Source organism: Ahaetulla prasina, chromosome 1 (assembly GCF_028640845.1).
Source record: "Ahaetulla prasina isolate Xishuangbanna chromosome 1, ASM2864084v1, whole genome shotgun sequence".
NCBI lineage: Eukaryota > Metazoa > Chordata > Lepidosauria > Squamata > Colubridae > Ahaetulla > Ahaetulla prasina.
The window spans coordinates 355,348,361-355,369,331 of record NC_080539.1 but is presented as its reverse complement, the minus strand read 5'-3'; the positions used below and the strand labels follow the sequence as shown (position 1 = coordinate 355,369,331).

Genomic DNA, 20,971 nt, shown 5'->3' with positions numbered 1-20,971 from the left:
AGGAAAGATACTGTAAAATCTCCATTCCCACCCCAATCAAAGGGAAAGTTACTGCAAAATCCTCATTTCATCCCGATCAGCTGGGAGGTAGATGGGGGCGGGGCCAGTCAGAATTTTTACTGCTGGTTCTCTGAACTACTCAAAATTTCCACTTCCGGCTCTCCAGAACTAGTTAGAACCTGCTAAAACCCACCTCTGCTGCAAATATGATGCTAAGTACTGTTGGGGGGTTTAGAACACAGCAGAAACTGTGCTATACTTAGGTCCATTGAATAACAATTGTATGGGAAGGAAAAAATGCCGCAGGGTAGGCCTTGCCTTGCCATATGCACCTACAGCCCATTAAATGTTTCACAGCCTCCTCAGTTGTTCCTCTCTCCTTTTTTTAGGCTGCTTATTATTGAAGTGCTATTATTCCACCAAACAGAGCACCTCTGTTTTATGACATCTTATCTTGGTGATACCTATTTTGTAAGGCCAAATAGCTGTCTGTCCATGAAGGAGGGAAGCCTCAAGGCTTCTTTGTGACTGGCTTCTTCTACCACGACCACTGGAATAGCTGGCCCCATAAGGTAGGACTTTTGGGGGGGAGGAGGAAATATAAAATGCTTGTGGGTTTTATTTAGCCACAGAAATGGAAAAGCAAGCAGGCAAAGCAGTCTTTGGCCTGAGAAGCAACTTGGCAAAATTCCCAATGTGTCTGAAATGCAGTATTTTTAAATGAGTCGCCGATGGGTTCTGCTTTTGTGCACCCACTTTGCTTTGAAGCAGTTTTTCCCAATTAAACTTGAAAGCAGACATAAAGAACTATCCTCCCAACTATTGTAGACTCAGGGGCAATTGCACAAATTCTCTGCTGTAAGTCATGCAGCTACAAGAACAACAACAACAAAGTACTTTCACCGCTGCATCTTGTTTTCAGCATCCCTATTTGGCTTCTTTCCAGCCAGCTTTTCGTTCCTCCATAGATGTTCTACATCTCTCGATCTCTTGCTGTCTGAAAGAAAGCTGCCACATATCTGCTACAAAATGCCAAGTGAGCAATAAAGGTCAGTTTCCGGATCTCTGTGTGACCATTTAATGTTGTAGCCCAGATCCGAGAATAAACACTGTGGCTTTTTCTCTGTGTGCAATAAACTAGTTTGCTAGTTAGAAAATGCCAATTAAACAGGCACCTGTGTTAACTGTCTTAGCTGCTTTAATTTGTTCATTAGCTATTTTCATCCTGGCAAGGTTCCCTGTTTTCTATGTATTTGGTATATTCAATATACTGTCAAAGGAGCTGCTGATCCAGTTCTACAGAGGAATTATTGAGTCTGTCATCTTTACCTCTATAACTGTCTGGTTTGGTTCTGCAGCCCAACAAGACAGACACAGACTTCAGAGGATAATTAGAACTGCAGAAAAAAACAGTGGCTACCAACCTGCCTTCCATTGAGGACCTGTATACTGCACGAGTCAAAAAGAGGGCTGTGAAAATATTTACAGACCCCTCGCATCCTGGACATAAACTCTTTCAACTCCTATCCTCCAAACGATGCTATAGAGCATTGCACACCAGAACAACTAGACGCAAGAACAGTTTTTTCCCGAATGCCATCACTCTGCTAATAATTCCCTCAACACTATCAAACTATTTACTAAATCTGTACTACTATTAATCTTCTCATCATTCCCATCAACCAACTCCTTCTACTTATGACTGTAACATTGTTGCTTATATCCTTACGATTTGTATTGATTGTTTTCTGATTACTTATTTGTAGCCTATGACTATCATTAAGTGTTGTGTGGTACCTTAATGAAGGTATCTTTTCTTTTATGTACACTGAGAGCATATGCACCAAGACAAATTCCTTGTGTGTCCAATCACACTTGGCCAATAAAAATTCTATTCTATTCTATTAATCACTTAGGTGAGATGGGAGGTATAGAAATTTAATAAATAAAATTAAAATAAATTAGCAAAATTAATTTGTATATATGTATATGAATAAATAAATAACGTAATATTAAGTCAGAGTTATCATTCATATGCTACTTCTCTTCATACGTATTTTTATCTATATATCTACATACTACTAAAACTCTCATTGCCATTACCTTTAACTGGGCAAAACAATACATCATCAGGAAAAAAAATGCTAACCACGGTACTTCAAATGTCCTGATTTACAGAATGTGTCCAGAATCTAGGATCCTTGACTCCCAAGGGAATAAAATTTAAGGAAGTTGTGGCTGCTTCAGAGCTACAGGCTGCTACTGAGTTGCTGCTGCAGTCATGTGATATTCTTTTTCAATATTCTGTGACAGTTTCCAAGCCAGTCTTGCAATCCCTTGATCCCTCCACCTCCCAGCAGCAGCCACTTATCTGCCTAGTGGGAAGGGAAGGGAACTTTTCCAATGCACTCTGCTAGATTCCCACAAAGAAACTCATTGGGGAAGCTTCCCAGAAGTTGGAAGTTGCTCCTGCTTCAGGGGTGAAATGCTCCCGGTTTGGACCAGATCGGGTGATCCGGTAGCGATGGGGGTGAGTAGTTTGGAGAACAGGTAGAAAAATCCCTGCCCTCCCCCATGCCCACCCAATCGCCCAGTCCCCACTTGCCTATTTGGCAGCTTGCTGTTTCTTTTGGGCTCGCTCACTTTCCTGCCTTGCTTCAGCTGCTGCAATCAATTCCATCAGCTAGCAACTCAATCTTCCTACCTGCAATTCATCTCATCAGTGGGAGCAACTCAATCTGCTTGCCTTGTCCCTTCAATTGGGTAAGTAACTGGTTTACTTACTTAAATAGTTAATTGGGGTTTTTTTAGGAGTTTTCTTTTTTTTTTAGACATAGCAATTTAAAGTTAAGGAAGTTTTAAATTTAGCTGCTGTTATCTAAAAATATAAATAAAATGAAATAATAAAATAAATTGTGCAGCTTTCTGAGATTTGGTGTGTTTCTGTAGTGTTTCACTCTAACTACACAAACACACAAAATCTCATAAAGCTCTTTTGTGGCATTTTGTGTGTGTGTGTGTGTCAGTTATGTTGTGTTGTGCATGTGTAAAGTGTGAAAGTTAGTTTTTGACCTTTTTGTGGCTGTGTGAGGTTCCTGCTTGTTGCAGGGGCCATTTTGGGTGAAGTGCAGCTGCTTTTACATTGTGTGTGAGTCAGTTATGTTTTGCTGTGTTGTGTGTATGTAAAGTTGGTTTTTGGTTTGTGTACTTTGTTTATTATTTTTATTATTTATTGTTATTGGCCATGCCCACCCAGTCACCTGACCACCAAGCCACGCCCACCAATTAAGCCACATCCACAGAACCGGTAGGGAAAATTTTTAGATTTCACCCCTGTCCTGCTTCCACTGCTTTTTTGCTCACTTTTGGTCATTCTGTTTCTCTCTTTAGGTAAGGAAATGTCTCTGAAACGATGACCCAAGAGGGCACAAGTATACTACTAAAACTCTCGTGACTGTAACCTTTGACTGGGCGACACAGTTCATAATAAGATGAAAGTTCCTGCCATGACAATACTGCCACCAGCTGTGACCACATGATCCTTACCTACAATATTCCCTGACACTTTCCTAGAAGGAATAAAGTGAATGGGGAACATGTGATCATAGCTGGCAGTGGGAGCATGGTGGTGGGATTTGGACTTGGAACTTACTTCCTAGGATGCTTGCAAGAAGAAAGTCAATGGGAAGGGAAGGTCAGAAGTTGCTTGAGTAAGTCTCCTTGTACGATCACTGCCAGTCCTTCTGTGCTCGCAAATGTATATGAAAGGATGACTAAATAGTCATGGGTTGTCTTGTATGTGTGTATGTGGTGGTGGGATCCTTCCGGTTTAACAACTGGTTCGGTGATCGTGCGATCATGCTGCGAGCATGTGCACAGTTTGAAGAAATCTTCACTTCCGGGTTTCTTCGGAGGAGTAACATAACTGATTTGCACAGCAATCTGCTCTTCCGTGTGAATCAGCTGAGAACATAAAGGTAGGAAAATAGTGCAGGCAGGCAGGTGGGCCCTGTCTGGTTGTCGGGACGAACCAGTTCGCTCCCAGCTGATCGTCAGAGCTATCAGTTCGTCCGAACCGGTATGAACCTGTAGAATCCCATTCCTGCACACAACCCCCATATAAACACATGCACACACGAATATATTGAAACTTTTTCAGCTGGTGGGCATTTTTCAAATAACTTATGTGCAAGAGCTCTCACAAAAAGCCTGCATGATGGGCATGTCAATAATGAAACATCTATTTACTAATGTAGTGGAATAATCAGCTAAAAGACAGGAGATACTCAAAAGGCATGGCAGTATGAAGTTACTCCAGGAGAGGAAGCAACATAGGCTACATTACTGAAACCCTTATCTGCTGGTTCAGTCAGTCAGGCAAGATTCTTGTATATAGGTTGTCAGCAATAAAGAAACTGCTTTGGTCTATTCACAGGGTTGTTCTGACTGATTTTGCCTGACAACCACATGGCCTCACAATGAGTAAGGTTTCACTTCCTCCCTATCCTCAATACCCACAGGTCAGTCAAAATCGGCAAAATGTCAGATGGAAATGTTATGATATAGCTCCACCCCTTTCATTCAAATAATTAAAAAGGACAAGGTTTGGGGCATAACTTTATGCTAGACCAATCTTAGAGTATTGTTCAACCTTTTGGAATCCCCACCATATATCTGACATCAGTACAATTGAACGGGTTCAGAAGTATTTCATGAGAAAAGTCTTGCATTCTTTGGTACAAATAGAATTCCCTATGCTACTAGGCTTGAAATTCTCAGTTTAGATAACTTAGAACTGTGTCGCTTGCAGTCAGACCTAGATATTGCATACAAAATTATATGGAATAATGTTTTACCCGTAAATGACTTTTTTTGTTTTAATCGCAATAATGCACACACTAACAACTGCTTTAAACTCAATATAAATCGTTCTAAACTTGACTGTAAAAAATACGATTTCTGTAATAGAGTTGTCAAAGTCTGGAATTCTCTACCTGATTCAGTTGTTTCAACTACAAATTTTCAGTTTCAATCACAAATTGACTTCCTTGGACCTTACATCATACTTAAGTAGTCAGTAGAGGGGGTGTGCATAAGTGCACTAATGTGCCTGTAGTCCTGTCATTGTATTTTTATTCTTGTTCTCATTTTTGTTTAACAAATTCTAAATAAATAAATAAATAAAACTTCATTAACCATTTTGCTTAGTTTCACACCCTTATTCATATCTCTGGTTCCCATCCTTCTTATCATCTAACTTCCAAAACCTTCCTTATCATCTTAGTTAATCTTTTTTTTCCTGGACAAAAGGGCCTATTTCCAGGCAAAATATTGGCCTGCATCAGTGGTGGGTTTCAAAATTTTTTACTATCGGTTCTGTAGGTGTGGTTTGGTGGGCAGGACACTGCTTGGTGGGTGTGGCAGGGGAAGGATACTGTAAAATCTCCATTCCCACCCCACTCCAGGGGAAGGTTACTGCAAAATCCCCATTTCCTCCTGATCAGCTGGGACTTGGGAGGCAGAGAATAGATGGGGGTGGGGCCAGTCAGAATTTTTACTACCAGTTCTCTGAACTGCTCAGAACCTGCTGAAACCCACCTCTGGCCTGAATGCAAACACACAACCACTGCATTTAAAAAAAAAAAAAAAAAGAATGCTTACGGTTCTATGTTAGCCGGTGACATTGTTGGAATTATACATAAATTTAAGGCTGGGACTCTGAAGTATGCTTGCTTGTTTCATTCATTTAATTAAAAGATCACTTTAAAAAAGTAAAATTAGCCAAAGCATGAATCTGATAGTTACTACAGAAGGCATTAGTAGGATTGGAACCACCATAGCACTGCACTGGAGCATTACACTGTCACATAAGCTGTCTCCCTGTGTATATATTTTCCCCAAATTTACATTTCTTTGTGTGCATTTTTAATAGGAAACATGTTGTTCCTGCTGGTAGTGCTGAGCTGGGGGGTCTATTTTGGCAGATTGTGACATTTTTGTGGCAGATTTGTTTCTCAGCCTTCCCCCACCCCCTCTAAAATTTGCTGCTAATTAAAAAGATGAGGCTTACAACCTAATAAAGCAAACCTGCAAAAGAGGAAAATTTGGAAAGGAAGTAGGATGGATTTAAGGAAAATGGTTTGCATGAGTTTTGCAGAAAAATTATGGCATATTGCTATGTACTTGTTTTTAGTAGGTCCTCTGGTCCAGGTAAATGAAATATGTAAAAGAGAGAGAGACAGAGTTAATGAGCTACTGGGAGATCATAAAAGCTCATTCTCTAATATACGTATTGATTTGTGAGTAGTTCACAATCAATATGGTCACTCCCTCTAGAATTCTGTTCATGAAACTGGCAAAAAAAAAAAACCCTGTTCAAATCTGGAAGATATTTTTACACAAAATGTAACGCACAAAGAAGCTCAGCTCCTCCGTACATCAAAGCAGGTTCCAGCACTTGGCAATAATAGAAACCTTCAGCACAACAGAAAGATTGTAAAATTGTTCAGTACTGCCCAGAAACATATAAAGCCCCACCAGGATTGAACGTATACACCACTAATTATTGTTCATACGTATCAAAAGAGGTTAAACAATGGAATTGCCAGAGGGGATAATTGTCAAACATATTTATTTATTATTTTACATGGCTTCAACTAAGAACAAGACACGATGCCTGGAAATGTAGAATTGATTTAGTCAAATGTAATGGTGTTTTGGAGTGCTCTTTTGAGACAGAGGAAAGAACCACAGTCAGAGGGAATGGTCAGGAGGCATTTTAGCCCAGAAAATGAATGTAAGCATGGCAAATAATTTAGAAACAACACTCCCTAGTTTCTTAGGCTTTAAAACGGGGGCAGGGGTAGGGGAAGAGTATTCTTTCAGACTTGCAAGATCCTGTTATTGTAGCCTTACAATAAAGGAGAATAAGTCATTCTGTTGTGCTTCTAGTCTGGATTATTTCACTAGGCTAACATCAGAAATGCCTCCTCCCACCATTTGGAACCTCTAAATCAGGGGTGTCAAACTCAAGGCCTGGGGGCCAGATCTGGCCCAGATCCGGGGTGCTTAGTTCTGGCCTGCAGGGCCACCCTGGAAACTGAAGGACCGGCCAGTGGTGCCTCTGCCAGCGAAAACAGGCTCCCAGGTTCCATTTCTGGCTGTGGCGGCCTCCTGCAACCCTCTGTCAGTGAAAACGGAGCTCGGGAGGGTCACTGGCAGAGCACTCGGGCTGCCACAGGCACCCCCAACATTAGTGACATTGGGCAAGCCATACCTGCTCTGGCCAGACCTACCCCACCTCCCCACCCCCCTGAGGTTAAACACAACCAGATGTGGCCCTCAATGAAATTAAGTTTGACACCCCTGCTCTAAATGGTCTATTTGGACCCTATCTAGAGCAAAGTATCCAGTAAAGCCGTATCCTTAATCTAATGAATAAGCACATGCAATATACATGATATCTCCAGTTTGTAAATTATTGTTAAGTGTAGGTTAAGGTGACAGAAAAGAAAGTTTGCGGTTTCCAATAGACTCATTTTTAGGCATCCTACTGAATTAATTCCATGGCTAAATCTACCAAGAGCAATCTCATGCCAGAGGAGAAAAACCTGATCCAAACTGAGTAATAAAACACTGGAATTATAACTGATAAAAGAGTCCTTGTATTTGGCTCAGATTCTCCTCAATTTGCATTCACAAGTTGTCCCTGAATTGATCACAGATGGTCAGGGTTGTTTATTGCTCTGAATTTGTGATGCAGCTGTGATACCTTCCAAGGAATGAGGAGTACCTGAACATTCATTTGGAATAATTGTTGTTGTTGTTGTTGCTGTTGTTAGTCACGAAGTCGTGTCCGACCCATCATGACCCCATGGAAAATGTTCCTCCAGGCCTTCCTGTCCTCTACCATTCCCCTGGAGTCCATTTAAGTTCACGCCTACAGCTTCAGTGACTCCATCCAGCCACCTCATTCTCTGTCGTCCTCTTCTTCTTTTGCCCTCAATCTTTCCCAGCATTAGGCTCTTCTTCAGTGAGTCCTTCCTTTTCATTAGGTGGCCAAAGTATTTCAGTTTCATCTTCAGGATCTGGCCTTCTAAAGAGCAGTCAGGGTTGATCTCTTCTAGGACTGACCGGTTTGATTGCCTTGCAGTCCAAGGGACTTGCAGGAGTTTTTGCCTTTTGGTACTGTCCATGGAGTTTTCATAGGAAAGATACTGGAGTTGGTTGCCATTTCCTTTTCCAGTGGATTACATTTTGTCAGAGCTCTCTGTTATGACCTATCCATCTTGGGTGGCCCTGCACAGCATTGTTCATAGCTTCACTGAGCTACGCAAGCCCCTTTGCCACGACAAGGCAGTGATCCATGAAGGGGAATAATATTTATTCTTAATATCCCACTGATTCTCCCGTTAGGGGATGTAACTCAGTGACAGAGCATATCGCTGCAGTGAGTTCAGTTTAATTCGCAGTCTCTCAAGATACAAAATAAAAGAGAAACCATGAGCAGTGCTATGGTCTAAATTGGAGCAAACAGCCTGTTTCAATATTGTGCAGCTTCCTATTTTCCTATTAGGTTGATGTAGGACATGTAATGCCTTCTGACACTTCTGGGCTCACCAATATCTCCTCGGTTTTCCTCCCAATGTTCTCCATGCTTTTATTTATTAGGACCATGATGTACTTTGATATGAACTCCAAAATATGTTTTAGAACATGAATTGACCGTTACTAAGTTGTGTCCTGGCATGTTCAAAAACACTAAACTACTAACCAGAGCATATAAAACATTTGCTAGACCAATTCTTGAATACAGCTTGACTGTCTGGAACTCATACCACATTTCTGACATCAATACAATTGAACGTGTCCAGAAATATTTTACAAGAAGAGTTCTCCACTCCTCTGAATACAACAAAATACCTTATGCCACCAGACTTGAAATCCTAGATTTAGAAAACTTAGAACTCCGCTGCCTTCGACATGACCTGAGTTTAACTCATAGAATCATCTGTTACAATGTCCTTCCTGTTGAAGACTACTTCAGCTTCAATTGCAATAATATAAGAGCAACCAATAGATTTAAACTTAATTCAATCTTGATTGCAGAAAAGATGACTTCTGTAACAGAATTATCAGTGCTTGGAACACATTACCTGACTCTGTGGTCTCTTCTCATAATCCCAAAAGCTTTAACCAAAAACTATCTACTACTGACCTCACCCCATTCCTAAGAGGACTATAAGGGGCGTGCATAAGAGCACAAACGTGCCTACCATTCCTGTCCTATTGTTTTTTTTCTCTTATATATATATGCTTATACTTTCTTATATTTCCTCATATATATGTTTATACACTATATAATCATTTTGTGTGATGCTGGTGTATATTGCTGTGACAAAAATAAATAAATAAAAAATAAAATAAATAAATCTTCTCAAGATCCAAAATGCTGCCCAGTTCCATTATTTATATACTTGCGTGTTCCAGATTCTTTTCATTGAAAAACTAATCAAAACATGCCTGCTTCAAAACAAAGTATTATTAAGGTCAATTTTATTTATCAGAATGTTCTTGGGTCCTCTAAGCATGCTTAGGAAAAATTAAAGTGTTTTGTGGAGGGTGAGCAAAGTTTTAACTGTGAGCGGAAGTTTTAATGTCTGATCAATCCAAATCTGAGGATTCATAGCTGGCATGTAAAAGAAGATGGACGAAATGTTTGCACTCAGCAAAAATTCCAATGCAGAATGCACAATGCAGGATTGAAGTCCAGTTAACATTGTTATTTACTTAGGGGAAAAAAAAGATCTGCTTTAAAAATGTATGAGCTGGCCCGGAATGTTGAAATAGTCCATATGTATATGTATAATTGCGTGTGTGTGTGTGTGTGTGTGTGTGTGTGTGTGTGTGTAATCCTTCAACTTCCCTCCCCTCTGCAAACATCAGATCTACAGCTTCCACCAGGAATGTCAGAACAGTAACAGTTCATCAAGAAGCATCTTCCATCATTTCCCGGCCGTGCAATCAATATCTTTATTGACTAGACTTAGCAAGTATACATTCTTATTTAGTCTTGTCTCAAGTTTATAAGCCAAATGGCAGTGATAAATGTTCCCCTGGAACACAAAAATCAGAAGCAGCAAGTTTTTCCTCATGTGACTGCCTCCTTGTACATCATCAGAATTTTCATTGGCAGTAATATTGAGAGTTGCTTATTGTAGCTTGCAGAAAACTCCTTCCCTGTCCCAAGATAGTTGTATCATGACCTCCAATTGCTTTGCTTTCTGTACTTTATTTTTATTTTTTTTAAATGGACCAATTGTGCAGTCACATTTATTTTTAAGCATTGGGGGCGTTGGAATGGATGCTGACATAATAGCATTACACGACCATTTGCCTTCCAAATGGGTATATGACTCCATTTGTCAAGTAGAGGAGAGTTATGTATAGCATTCAGTCAGATGTATAAACCACTTTTTTTTTTCCCAGAGGTTGAGTACGGTATCCTCTAAAAAGCAAATGCAAACAGAATAGATCTGCGGCTAAGATGCTATTCTCCAAAGAACACAGAGATGCTTACACATCAGACATCTTTATTATATTCAGCCAGACCTCGATTTAAGTACTGTATTGTAGCTCACAAATCTAGATAATTTGGAAGAGATGCAGGAAAGGACAATGAAGATAAGGACAAGACAAGGAACCAGAGTAGGGCAAAACTTCAAAGGGGTGCTTCGGTCACATCATACCACCAGATTGTGAATTTAGAGGAGCAAAATTCTGTTTCAAAATTTAATTTATTTGTGTGTGTGTATCATTCATATAAGTGTGGGGGGGTATGAATATATACACACTCACACACATATACATACACACCCACACCCACACACATCATCTTCTTTTAATGATCCCATGATCCCTTGCAGAATGGAGTCTGGGCAACTGAATGGAGCTGAGTGTTTACTGGCCGGATGCCCTTCCTGTTACCAGTGTGGAGTTGTGCCCAGAGAGAGAAATATCTCCCTCTACCTAGGATTGAACTCACAGCCTCCTGATTGTGAGGTGAGAGCTCCACCTCTAGGCTACTGCACCACTGTCATGCCCCTGTCAGAACTGAATCTGAGACGGAAGATGAACAGCTGACAGAGAGCGGGAGAGTGGCTTCGTTGGCTGTGGAGGAAACTGGGGAAGGGCAAAGTCAGGCTGGGCAGAGCAGGGGAGAGATAGAACAAGGGAGAGGAGGTTCAGATGAAGACCAAGGCCTACCCCCTCCTCATTCTAGGGCACACAGGTAAGAACGCAGAAGAGAGCAACATGGGTTGCATGGCTTACAAGGAAGGAGAGGTCCCCGAATCCCTTCACAAGGCACACCTAGAGATGGAGTTTAAAGGAGAGGCAGTTGGGAGGGGTGTTTGTCGGGAACAAATGCTGAATTCATCTAGTGTTGAGAGTTGTGGTCTGCATTCCTGGAATTCCTCCTGACTGTTTGAATTAATTCCATGCTGTCTGGGTGCTTATCTTGTCTTGCTAGAATTATTCCTTGTTTCTGGGACTCATTATCTGCCCTGCCAGAGTGATTGACTGCAATCATTCTGCTTCAGGGGTGAAATGCTCCCAGTTCAGACCGACTCGCCTGATCCGGTAGCCATGGCGGCGGTTGGTTTGGAGAACCGGTAGCAAAAATCCCCGGCCCTGCCCACTGCCTCTGCTGAGCCGCGCCATCATTAGAGGTGCTTTTTTTTTTACTTTTAAAAGCAGTTTTTCTTCAGCCAAAAACATGCCTTTAAAAGTAAAAAAAAGCCTTTGATGATCCCGCGGCTCAGCTGGGATCATCAGAACCCTTTAAACTTTTTTTTTAACAACCTCTTTGGCCAAAGAGGTTGTAAAAAAAATGGTTTTAAAAGGCTCCTCTAGCGATCCCAGCTGAGTTCCTCATCACCAGAACCTTAAAAAACATGTTTTCTACAAGCTCTTCAGCCGAAGAGCTTGTTAAAACAATCCTTTTAAGAGATTCTGGCGATTAGGCAACTTCAGCTGGGATCGTCAGAGGAGCTTTTAAAATCTTTTTTTCCTCTGGCGATCCCAGATGAGTTGCCTGATGATCACAGGTTTTTTAAATCATTTTTAACAACCTCTTACAACAGTCCCCGCCCATGCCCACCCAATCCCCCTCCCCAATTACCTAATTACTGCTCGTTTCAGGCTGGCAAAGCCATGCTTTACATCAGTTGCATCAGCTAGCAACTGAATCTGCCTGCCTGCAATCTATCTCCTCAGTGAGCAACTCCATCTGCCTGCTTTGCTGGCTGAGAAACTCTGGAAATTGAAGTCCACAAACGTTAAAGTTACTAAGGTTGGAGACTCCTGATCTAAAAAATATAAATAAAATAAAATAATAAAATAAAATGTTTGAGCAGCTTTCTGAGATTTGGTGTGTTTCTGTAGTGTTTCATTCTAACCACACAAACACACAAAGTCTCACAAAGCTGTATGTGGCATTTTGTGTGTGTGTGTGTGAGTGAGTCAGTTGTGTTGTGTTGTGTTGTGCTGTATGTGTGTAAAGTGTGAAAGTCGGGTTTTGAGCTTTTTGTGGCTGTGTGAGGTTCCTGCATATTGCAGGGGCCATTTTGGGTGAAGTGCAGCTGCTTTTACATTGTGTGTGAGTCAGTTGTGTTTTGTTGTGTGTGTGTAAAGTGTGAAAGTTGGTTTTTGGTACCTCTTATTGTTTTGTATACTTTGTTTATTATTTATATTATTTATTGTTATTGGCCACGCACACCCAGTCATCTGACCATCAAGCCATGCTCACCAATTAAGCCACGCCCACAGAACCGGTAGGGAAAATTTTTCAATTTCACCCCTGTTCTGCTTACAGCATTTGAACTAGAGTATCTGCAGCCAGAAGCTGCTGCAGTTTTGTGGGAGAGTTTTCTCCAGGCCGGAGAGTAAACGAGACATTGGGGGCAAAGTTGGTGCCAATAAAGGGACTCATACCAGTTTTCTGGCTGTGTTGATTTCTTGCCACGCCCTGGGTCATCACAACCACACTGATTGTGAGGCAAGAATTCCACCTCTAGGAGAGAAAGATACAATGAATGAGTGGGGCCCAGGTTAACATAGACAAGTGTTGGCCCAAACCTTTATTGCAGAGCTGTAGTGCTACAAACACCCTTTTCTCTCTGCCAGCCTTTCCCCCCCCCATGGCTTGTGTATCTTCATAGCTTTTTATTTCTCTGTACCATCTTGCATCTGATAACTAGTTAATGCAGCATATTCTCAGCAATCCAGAAACCTGGCATGCCAGAATCTGCCGGTGATGTGGCAGGAGGGAGCAAGCTGGCTAATGAGCTATGCCACCCCTCCTAACATCCCATGAAAGTATTGATCGAAGGTAAGAAAACACACCATCTCAAAAGTGCAAGTCAGTGACTATGTTTAAGCCATATAAGTGTTTAGGGGGAAAGAGGAGAAAATATTGTATATGATCCACATAGAAGACTGTTTACTTTGGTCCAAACTGAGCCACTTCCTATTAAGACAATATCAGGTAGATATATAAACTTTGTATATGAAAGCCAAACATGTTTTTGTTCAGACTCAGAAAGAGAATCTAGCTATTAAATGTAGGAGATAACTAGGTGGAGCCTGAAGGAGGGGTCAAATGCCTCATTAGTTTGTAGTCGTTACATTTCCACAAGTGACCTAAGTCCACCACTCACCCTATGAATTCCATTGACCCTTCTATAGCATTAATTTGGCTTGACTGTTAGTAGATCAGATTCATGTATATAGGTAACATGAAATAAACTTTTAGTGCTTTGAATTCTACTCCTTTTCCTGCTTTCTTGCACCTGACATTAAAATGCCCATTATATACCCAATGACCATCAAGTTTAATACTTCCAAGTGCCAATAATTCTATTTGCCATTGAGACTAAGAAAAGAAATATATATTATTCTTTTAATATATAAATTTAAAATAAACATTTTTTCTTTTTAGTACAGTATTTTATATTCTTATTTTTTCTTATTTTTCTTTCTTTTTTTCTTTTCCCTTGCTCTTTTTTAATCTTTTTTTGTAGATTGTATTCATTTTTATCTATTTAATTATAATAGGGAATGAGAGAGAAAGAGAGAGAGAGAGAGATGGCTGGATGGCTTCAGAAACATGTTGCTGAATTCTTAACAGTAGCTATAGCTATTGGTTCCTCCTTTGTACTATTAACCCTAACTCTAAACAGGCTTCTTCATCTATTACGTGCCCTACATACTAAGGAATCCTTCAAGGTGAGGTGTAATATGCAAGGGTCCCTCTCAAAGTCAGTTAAAACTCAAAAGGGGGTTAAACAGGGGTGCATTTTGGCCCCCTTGCTTTTCAACTTTTACATAAATGACATGGTAAAATGGCTAGACAAACACCCCCCCAAAAAAATAGGAGACCGAAGCATCGCCCTCCTGCTCTATGCAGATGATGCTGTGATCCTCTCCAGGACACCAGTAGGCCTTAAAAGAACCTTGCGAGCCCTTCTCCAATACTGTAATTACAATAAACTGGACATATATTATGAGAAAACAAAGATCATGGCCTTTGCAAAAAGGCCAAAACTTTATTCATGGTATCTAAATGGCCACAAAATAGAGCAGGTAACCACCTTCAAATACCTGGGGGTGGTCATTCAGGCCAATGGTTCAAGGAAAGCACATGGAGAATATGCAGCTGCCTTGGGCCAAAGATCAGCGAGCACCATTCTTAATTTTTTCCACACAAAGGGAGGATATTATGTCCTTGCTGCTATTAAAATTTTTATGACCAAGTCGCTAGCACAGCTCCTTTATGGGACCTTGCTTGGACAGTCAGCTTCATGTTTTACATCATTAGAAACAGTTCAATCCAAATTCATTACATCAATTCTCCAGATGCCATGTTGTGTCTCAAATATACTTCTGCACCTGGCGATAGGATTAGCAAAAGTCGAAGCAAGAATCTGTATAGCGTCCTGAAATCTCTGGCTAAAGCTTAACTTCTTTCTACAAGGTCTTGTTCTGTTAATCCTCCAAGACAGATTCTCTTCATCATGGATCAAGGCTGTCAAGTCCAACCTTGCCAAACTAGGCTTTTCCCCAGCTTTAATACTCAAGATGGACTATGATCTAGCAAGACAAAACTTGTGACAAAGGGTGGAGGACATTGAGAGGCAGATGGATTTATGGAAAGCTCCACTGTTTCTGGCTCCAGATGCCATTAGATGTGTTGTTGCTCCTGCCAGCTATCTTAGTCAATTGGAGTCAGCAAACCACCAGAAAGCATTTGTACTTGCGCGGTGCCATGCGCTTCCATCAGCTGTCCTGTATGGCAAGTATAAAAGGATACCATTCACGGAAAGACTCTGTCCCTGTGGCTCAGAAGAGGTGGAGACTGTGGGTCACATGCTCCTTAGATGTTCCTTTTATACGAATATTAGGAAAAAACATATTCTGCCAATAACTGCTAGGTATCCTGGCTGTTCCAACATTACCTATCTTCAATGGCTGCTTAAGGATGAACAGTCCTTAACTACAGCACAGGTGGCCAGATTCTGCACAGCAGTACTGGGGATTTGTCACAAACACGTATCTTCTGCACCATAACGATGTTATATAACAATTGTGGCAAACCCTTTGCACTGTTTAGTCATTTACCTTTTAGCGTTGAATCTACAACGGGCCACACAGTTTAGGGATTGCAACTATCATATAGTCAGACCATGTATAATTGACACTGGGTTTTATTATAGATTTTAGCTGCTGTTTATTGTTTTATACCAGAAGTTTTAAGTGTATATACACTGAGTGCTTTTATTTGTTCTAGTCTAAGACTGTAATAATAAATTGTTGTTGTTGTACTATTAATTATTACCTGTTAAATGTTTTAAGATTTTCTCTGTTTTAAATTGTATTTTTATAACTATTGTATTGTAGCCTGGTCTTTTATTGTGTTTAGTTTTGGACCATTAATAAATGAATAGAATAGAATAGAATAGAATAGAATAGAATAGAATAGAATAGAATAGAATAGAATAGAATAGAATAGAATAGAATAGAATATTGGCCAAGTGTGATTGGACACACAAGGAATTTGTCTTGGTACACATGCCCTCAGCGTACATAAAAAATACATTCATCAAAAATCATAAGGTACAACACTTATTGATAGTCATAGGGTACAAATAAGCAATTAGGAATCAATCAATATCAATATAAATCGTAAGTATACAAGCAACAAAGTTACAGTCATACACTCACAAGTGGAAGGAGATGGGTGATGGGAATGATGAGAAGATAAATAATAGTGGAGACTTAGTAGTAAATGGTTTGACAGCGTTGAGGGAATTATTTGTTTAGCAGAGTGATGGCGTTCAGGAAAAAACTGTTCTGGTGTCTAACTGTTCTGGTGTGCAGTGCTCTGTAGCGTCGTTTTGAGGGTAGGAGTTGAAACAGTTTATGTCCAGGACGTGAGGGGTCTGTAAATATTTTCACAGCCCTCTTTTTGACTTGTGCAGTATACAGGTCCTCAGTGGAAGGCAGGTTGGTAGCAATTGTTTTTTCTGTAGTTCTAATTATCCTCTGAAGTCTGTGTCTGCCTTGTTGGGTTGCAGAAATTTTGATTGATGGAGTAAAAAGAAAAGATGTGACCATGTCTGTCACAATTTAGTGGTTAAATGGGTTAATCCCCCAAAATATGCCCCATTTATGTCATTTATTTATTGGTTAGATTAGTAAAGCTTCCAAAGCTGAGGATGAACTTGAATCTGGTGTTCCTATGTCAGTCTAACATCTTCATGACTTTATTATAATGGTTCCCCTATTCAGTATCAAGTAACAGTGTGCTCTTATATAAGCAGTGGTGGGATTCAGCCGGTTCACACCACTTCGGGAGAACCGGTTGTTAACTTTCTGAGGAGTTTGGTGAACTGGTTGTTGGAAGAAAACGTTAGGGCAGAGAACCGGTTGTTAAATTATTTGAATCCCAGCACTGTATATAAGCCTTTCTCATAGTTAAGTGGAGAAAATAGGAGAAAGTAGACAAAAAGGTGTCCATCCCTCTTTGCAGTTGTTTAAAGTGATGATGTCTCTTCTGGGGTCAAAAAGTTAATTCAACAGAAGCCTGTTCAGATGTGCTTTGGAACATTAAAAACAAGTTCCAAGAAACTAAGCTATTAGAGTTTTTTCCTTTCCATTGTAAAAGTAAAATACTCATAGTTTTCTTCGAATCAAAGTGTGGACTTAACCCACTCATCAGGCTATGTAAACAGATTTCTGTTATATTTGAAATGAAAAGTAGTTTTAAAAGAAAATAAAAGAGACTAGGAAAAACCTCATGTCTATCAAAACCCCTTCTTGAAGTAGTACACGAAGATAAAGGCAGAGTTCTTTCCATCTTTTAAACATGGACTCATTTAGCTAATAAAAGGGTAGGTAAGAAACAGACACAGGGACAATGGATAAATTATCTATATTGATCGTTTGTCCCAATGCAGGGTGTTTAAACTGTGTTCCATGGGATTCAATACTGTAAAAGACTAAGGAAAGAAACAATGAGAAAAAGTTTACTTCAAAACACAAAGCAATTTTCTACTCCTAGACTTTTTGAGGATTTTATTATTTTTTAATAGCAGTTTCATATATATATATATATATATGAAATATATATTCATATATATATAATATATATATATATATATATATATATATATATATATATATATATATATATATATATATGTCTTTGGTTGTTCGGGTTTTCTCCCGTGTAAAATTGGAAGTGACGACGTTTCTTGGCGACGTTTCTACGAAGTCTCATTCGTCATCTTCAGGCTTCAGCTTCGTGCTTCTGGGAGCAATGTGTGATCGCAGCTGTTTCTTCCTTTTAACTGCTAGTGGGGTTTGAACTGATTGGGTGGGAGCTTGGCTGTGCTCTGATTGGATGGGGTTTTTTCTGTGCTCTGATTGGCTGGGGGTGTGTCCTGTGTTGGTGGGGGCTTGGTTGTGCTCAGTCTAGTCTGTGCTGCAGGGGGATTTGAGCTGATGAGCTGCATAGCTGTTGTTTGGCTTTGTGGTCGTGCTACATCTTCATAGTGGGTGTCAGTCTGCTGCATGAATGGATTGGAGGGGTTTGAAATGGCTAATGTTGCAGCTGCGGTCTGGCTTCTGGTCCTTGGTCGTGCTTCATGATCAGTGTGGGTTTGGGTCTGCTTTCTGGGTGGATGTGCGGTGGTGACATCCTGTGTGGACCTTGTGAGTGTGGGTCTGGTGTCATTCCTCGTGTTAGGGACTCGTTTGTCAATAAGGGTGGGTTTCCAAATGGCTGGTAGGCGGGAGGTGTCATCTCGTTTGTTCATGCTGTGTGGGCGTTTTTCTATCTCAATGGCTTACAGAATAATCAGAGAAGGTATAGGTATGTAGGTCTTGGCATTTTCGGGTCTTTTCGGGTCTTTTCCCATGTAAGGTTGAGAGTATCTTGGCAACATTTCTCGCTCATCATCTTCAGGCTGGTGTCTTCGGCTTCATGCTTCTCAAGCAAAGAGTGGTCAGGGCTGCCATCTCTCTATAAATACTGGTGGGGAGGTGGGGAGTGTTGCTGTGAACGGGTTGGTTGGATTCAGATTCAAACCCAAACCCATCCCACAGATGAAACACAACCACCATCCAGAAGCCAGACCATGCTGACACCACTGGCTGCTGCGCCCCCCTCCAATCCCTACACAAAGCAGACTGACACACACCAGGAACACATGACAGGACCTTGGACTCGGAGCCAAACCAGGGCCCAGGATGCTGCATCACAGCCATCTGCTCAAGACATCACATCACAGAACTTCAGAGGCCACAACACCAAAGCTCAGGAACAAAAGACCAGGACCACACCCACACAGGATGCTATGAAACAGCTGACCAATCTGCAAACACCCACTCCATCTACCAATCAGGATACAACCACAGAGCCAACCATCCCGCTCACAGCAACACTCCCCACTTCCTCACCAGTATTTATAGAGAGAGGCAGCCCTGACCACTCTTTGCTCGAGAAGCACGAAGCCGAAGACACTAGCCTGAAGATGATGAGTGAGACCTTGTTGAAATGTCACCAAGATACTCTCAACCTTACATGGAAAAAGACCCGAAAATGCCAATGTAGGATATATATATATCCTTTGCATTCAAAATCCTACGCTATATTACCAATTCTGGATATAATTTGGGTTGAGGCCAGGCAAGTCAATCAAAGCCAGATTGGGTAGATTTACAAAATTGTGAGAGGAAATGTACCTTGAAATACGTTAATAGACCCACCAGTATGATGTAAATGTTTTCCTAAGGTATTTTAAAGTCTGCTTTCTTCTTTTTCTGCAAATATTGGAAAGCACAGCACAACCAAGAAATGAGGTCCAGTCGATCCCATGAAACAGCTTTGAGAAGGTCCATCATCAAAGCAAAGCATCCCTTTGAAGTTTTCAGAGCCATATTACAGAGAACTGACCCACATTAACCCCCATGGGGGTGGATAAGATTTTTTTTCCCCCTAATGATTAGGGTCTTTTTTAATTCTCTAAGAGCCTTGGTGGCAAAATTATAATTTAGCTCCTCCTTTTTTCTCCTTCCTGCATCACTTTAGCTTCTGGGAGGCTGAGAAGACCTGGCTGTTCTTGAAAGCATTAAGTAGGATTGGGATTGGAATTAAGATGAGAGGTTGTGGTCTGGCACTTGGAGGAAAGGGTGGATTTATTGTTATGCATGCTTTGATTGTTTTTATATACTGGTTGTGAGTTGCCTGAAACCATTATATGAGGTGGTGGCCATGTAGGATCTGTAAATAAATAGATTAAAAAAACCAAGCTCGTAGCGTTATTTTTTTTTATTTTGTTTTCATCCACAGTTTCCTTGAGTGCAGAAATCAATGATCCAGGAAATGTGGATATGAAATTAAACCTCAAACACTGAAATAATAATTAGCACTATTTTAACTCAATGGTTTTACAACCTTGAAGCCCAAAGATTGCTACTCATCATTACAAAGATGAATGAATTCTTTGAAGAGAATCCCCTTTACCGTACAGAACATGGAGTCGCTACCTTCTCGAAAAGTCCTTGGCTCTAATCACATAATCATAAGTATAACCCTTGGGAAATAAGATGAAAAATCAGGTGGTATTTATTGCAGTTCCCCTCAACTTTGATACTATCCAGTTAAGTGGAGATCGATCTCCAGAATTCTCAGTAATGGCCATGCTAATTTGAGAATTCTGACAGTTAACCCTTCTGAACAGCACTTAGGTTGACAAAGACTGTTTTATTGTTAACAGCTTTGATTGTTTGCTTTGATTATCTAGCATCATTTGCCTAGAACAGATACTTCTGCCCACTAGGTGTCTTTTGGATGTGATACATTTAGAAGTTTGGATTCAGAGATGCCGGATGGATGGACAGCTGTTCGGTTTTCATTCTGTACACTCCTTATCTCTCTGTTCTTGTTATTATTTTCAGAACTGCATCAACTCTCCCTACAGGATAGATACTATTCTTAGAGGAGCCTTAATTTTATCCTAGAAGAAACATGGAATCTGCACCCCGTTTGAATTTGTTATTTGCTTTGCAGCAAATCTATGAATGTCAGGACTCACTATCGTGCTTATGAGCAGGCTACGCAAAAGCATAACAGGATGAATCTGTGTCCATCTGTCCTGCACAAAGAAACTCTCTTTTGCTATTTTTCAACCTATCTCTCCTTGGTGAAGCTTGTGGTGTTGGCAAGTATCTTCCCACCATTTTTTTTTCCTCTTTAAGATCCCGGAGACAGAGAATTCCATTGTGCACTTAATGGGAGTGATATAGAGTTGTACTCCAAAGAAGCACACAGGCCATCTGTCAAAACAAAAAGCTAAACTCTGAGTAATAAAATCCACAGGATGATTGATCTCTTGCATTAAAGGGGGAA

General features: G+C 40.5%; 1 long non-coding RNA gene across 6 annotated transcripts in view; it reads left to right on the top strand.

Moving 5' to 3' along the window:
* The window catches only part of LOC131192293 (uncharacterized), a 30,562-nt gene extending 9,785 nt beyond the window's left edge, over positions 1-20,777 (top strand). Inside the window, exons 2-5 of one of the 6 annotated variants that reach the window (XR_009153694.1) lie at positions 390-572; positions 923-1,049; positions 2,662-2,763; positions 3,391-5,263. This is a non-coding gene — a long non-coding RNA (uncharacterized LOC131192293). Of the gene's footprint in view, positions 1-389; positions 573-922; positions 1,050-1,358; positions 2,369-2,661; positions 2,764-3,390; positions 5,264-20,520 lie in introns of those variants that run through there. The other 5 variants (XR_009153693.1, XR_009153696.1, XR_009153689.1 and 2 more) reach the window with 5 other exon arrangements.
* The last annotated feature ends 194 nt before the right edge of the window (positions 20,778-20,971 follow it).